Here is a 4,383-nt window from a genome sequence, read left to right on the forward strand (position 1 = left end):
ATTTCGTCAAGACACAGAATTAGGGCTTTTTTCTTTGTTAGGACTGGGAATATGACTGAATTTATGATTATAGCCTTAAGTTCAAAAATGAAGTAATTGCCGTACACCCGGTCCGACGTGTTGGAGATTGCTTTTGCGAAATATTTTATCTAACGGGTCTTGTGTCCAATAATGTCGTACAGCAAAGTCGCAATTTCGCGTCAAGTAACAAAGAAATAAAAATCTTTCTGCTTAGGACACATTAAACTGTTAAGTTACCAATAACTAAAAATTTGGGTGAAAAAGATCCCTGCATTCACAGAATAGTAGAAGCTACATCACTCGGCTGAATTTGCTTTATCCTCTGATGCGAAATCGACCGGAAAACAGGCCGGGACTCGTTACTTGCAATTGTCATCCATCGAAATAAATGACCGCTAATATATATATATATATATATACATTTTTTCGAATTAATATGATTATATTTAGGTTAGATGGGGACAGTGGTTCCTCTAATTCAATTTAAGAAATGACCTTATTTGTCTTATTTTACAGTTTCATTGAGTTGATTTGCTTACTTTTCAGTAAAAATGATCGTCGTATATTTATATTGATTACGACCTCTTGAATTGTAATTATGGAATCATATAAACGTGTGTATGCAGTAACTTTACCGTCCATTTTGGCAATCTGTAAAAGCGAGAAACAGCGAAAACGATTTTCTAAGTAGAGCAGATGGTTTGTTGTTGTTGTTGAAAACTTCCTGTGTCTTCTTGTACGAATAGAACGCACATTAGTCTTACGGTCCTAGCCAAACGGCAGTCATCTTCTTCCTTTGTTGTGTTCGTTAACAGCACAATTGAAATCCCTTTTGGCTTAAATACAGAGGAAGGAAAACGTGTTCCCTACCGACTTATACGTTAAAGAAGCACCAAATTAGTGGTTTACAAACATTGACGTCACATTTCTTTTGATTTTCAAATTTGCCAACCACAGAACAAATTAAAAAAGTCATTGTTTCAACAGCCAATTAGGTTCTGGTTGGTATGTTAATAACAATGGGTGACGTCACCAGAAACATCACTATTGCGTATCCTACGAAAATTTTACTATTTTGCTTAGCTAACGCCAACAAAACTGTCATTAAATGAAAGGAAAGGGTTCAAAGTCCAATTGATGCATGGAATAATTACACACAATAGCCCATATTCGTATTCCTAGTATTGGACTGGAACTAGCTTGCAATGGAGACTAATGCGGGGGAATATATTAAAAAGTAGTTGCATTTCAAAAGATTCCCCCGCATTATAGCCTCCATTGCAAGCTAGTTCCAGTCCAATACTGAGAATACGAATATGGTCTATTAACGTGCGAAAGTGAAGTGAAGCTGTCCTTTTCCCCCACCCCCAATTTCATCAAAATAAATGATGTTAATGCTGAGGAAGCGCTCACTTCCAAACACCATTTAAAAATGTGTTCGGATAAGTAAGTCTCAAGTTTGTTCTAAATGCCCGCATCTACCGCCTGGCATCTGCGAAAGGAGCACATGCGCATGCAGATGCTGCTATGCGGACATGCTCCGTACTCACTATAAACGAATCTCTTAGTTCTTGTCATTCTTGTCAACACCGCTGTGCAATTCACTTTCAATCAAATATTTTGAGCATAACGGACATAGCCGTACAATCAACCGGAACTGATATTATTGCATTGGCTGTAACAGGTCAGTTGTAAAAGGAGATGGAAAAGGCGTTGCACTAGTCCTAATACATTTTAACTTAGTGAAGACATGAAAAATGCCGGGTGACAATGGAAGATTTCCACGTCAAATTAAAACCACATAAGGTATGAGCTATAAGCAGGGGTATCGTTAAAAAATTAATGTTTTTTGATCCTGTAAGTTTTATATATCATAACTTCCATTGCCTATGTAAAGATTCTCCGGGTTTTCCTCCTCGAAAACTGTACTGATGTACTGTAATCGCGAGTATGATAGGCTGCTGTCAATAGAGAAAGAATTAACACAAGTATACTTTTCTTTAATATTTTCATTTTTTGAATATCACATTTCTGTCGGAAAAAAGAAAAGAAACTGAGAAATAGTCCGATGTTAGTTTGAAGTAGTTACGTGGTGTTAGAGTTAGAATGTATCAATCGAATATAGTGAAATATACAAGTTTTCATTTGATGCTAAAACCGTCATCAGGTTGCCTTAACAGAAAGGAATCCTTCTATTTCAAATTTCTCTGACGGAGCTAAAATGTTGCGTAAACTTTTTGATCGCAGAAACACAGTAAAACACACTGTAATTACAGCTTGATCAAACACTGTAAAACCGGTGCTTCGACCATTAATAACAGAGAAGCCGATCTGCTGAGATAACACAAAACAGAGTTTTACCGGCTAAAGAAAATTGAATAACAAAAGAGACGGTTCCTGCCAAATCGGCGCAAGAAAAATTCATGCAACTTGCCAGCACAAGAACTCTGTTAAGCCAGCTATGACAGTCGTGAAATCAAGGTATGATATATTCTGGGATTTTTTCTGATTTTGATGAAGGAAAATTAATTTCTTTCAGTCAGGGAAGGTCATAAATGCAACCCTTGTACTTGTTCTTACAATCAAAAACAAAAATTTTTCATTTTGAATATAACAACACCATGTCTCCACACTTAAAGAATACGAATCGAACACTGGGGGAACGGAAAGCCGGCAACATGAAATATTCTCACCACTGTGACGAATAAATACTCACACTCACCAAGTGGCCCGTTAAAAATATAACCAGTGCCAAATCAGACACGGTACTGAGTAAAACGATTAGTATTAATTGAACATGATGAGATTATATCAAAAACAACTTCGGAGAATATTAAAGCGTTTCGTAGACAACTTTGGCGGTCTATGTTATCTTTCGTAAAAAGAATTGCTGAAATTTCGTCCTAGCGGAGCCAGATAAGCTTAAGCACTCGGAGAATAGCGGCAAGTTCGCCGCCATTATGAAAGAGTTGAGAAAACGGAGATCGCATGTGAATGGTGCGATGATCAGTGTCGTTCTTACAAACTATCTATCATGCTTACAAACGACGAGACATCAAATACCGTGTTTTTCATCAGCAACACCTTAAACCTGATTAAGTTAAAAGACAAACTAAAAGAACTTGATCTTTACAATGTTTCCAAAAATTAACATTGCCTAAAGCGTTACCACCATCCTTTTCTTGATTGAATATACAAATACATGTTCTGTGTACATAACATATCCACTCTTGCAACATATTTTTGCGGCATTGACAACAAAGAAAAGCTCTACCTTTATTGCATTTATATTACAAAGGCCAAAGCGACTCAAACATAAAAAAAGCTTCATTTTATGGGATTTCAAAGCGCCGGAATGAAATTTTCCGGAGTGGAGGCATTAATGAATAAGTTTTGTTTCCTGTCATATTTTACCTAGCTTGCCTTACGCACTCAATTTTTTTTTCAGAAATAGAAGTAATTTTACTTTAGTGAACTTGTTTTTACTTACAGACAAGTTTGCGAGACATCTATAAGTTCCAGCACGTGTTTCTCTTGTTAATGAGAGCGATCAGTCCTAAAGTAACTATTGACTCAAATTCCAAATGAAAATCAGATTGAAAGATAGTTCATTAAAATTTCCAACATTACTGTCCCGACAGTAAAATTTAAAAATGATAAACTTTCATGTTTGCACAGCGTTTGATACATAAATAAACTGTGCGCTTTTTCAGTCTTATACCCCCACACGAATCAGTAATGCCACTTAAAAGCTTCCGTTCATTTTAATAACTAAAAACAGCGTAAAATGGTCTTTTTGCGAAAACGAAATAAAACAAGCCGACCAGGGTTTTACAAGTTTATTGTCATTCAAATCCGGAGCAGTGGTTGAATAAGATCAATTAATGGCCAGGTTTACTTAGATATAATCTGCGCTCCGGTGGCTCAAAGGTCGAGGGCAATTCATCGTCATTGATTCAATCACGTAGTGGGTTCACAAGAGATTGATCAAAGAAGAACCAATATTCTTTAACCACCAAATTAGCAAAACAGAAAGCAACGCGATTTTGATCTTACGTCTTGCAGCTGCTCACGAACGATCTTTAAAAGCTTCGATCATTAAACAAAGGTTAGTTAGATCTTCAGTAATTGCGTTCAACCTTCTTTCCGAGCTCTTCTTACATATACAGTGGTCCTGGGTAACAGCCTCATGATATAGTTACTACTACACCTTTAAGCAATTCCCGAAGTAACACTTTATCGATAAAAATTAGAATATTGTAAATTATCAGCAATCAAAGCTCTCCCAACAAAGAAAGCTTTCTGGATCCTAGATTAATTGATTAATTGACGTAACGTCACATCTAAGAATTCACTGCTGCT

At 36.4% G+C, this 4,383-nt stretch overlaps 1 protein-coding gene across 1 annotated transcript in view; it reads left to right on the forward strand.

The window, feature by feature from the left end:
• Positions 1 to 3,919: 3,919 nt before the first annotated feature.
• LOC138037705 (neuropeptide FF receptor 1-like) overlaps positions 3,920 to 4,383 on the forward strand; it is a 2,652-nt gene continuing 2,188 nt past the window's right edge. The window contains exon 1 of the mRNA XM_068883614.1: positions 3,920 to 4,129. The gene's annotated coding sequence lies outside the window, so the exon portion shown is untranslated. The remainder of the gene's footprint in view (positions 4,130 to 4,383) is intronic.

This window comes from Montipora capricornis, chromosome 2 (genome assembly GCF_036669925.1).
Source record: "Montipora capricornis isolate CH-2021 chromosome 2, ASM3666992v2, whole genome shotgun sequence".
Lineage (NCBI taxonomy): Eukaryota > Metazoa > Cnidaria > Anthozoa > Scleractinia > Acroporidae > Montipora > Montipora capricornis.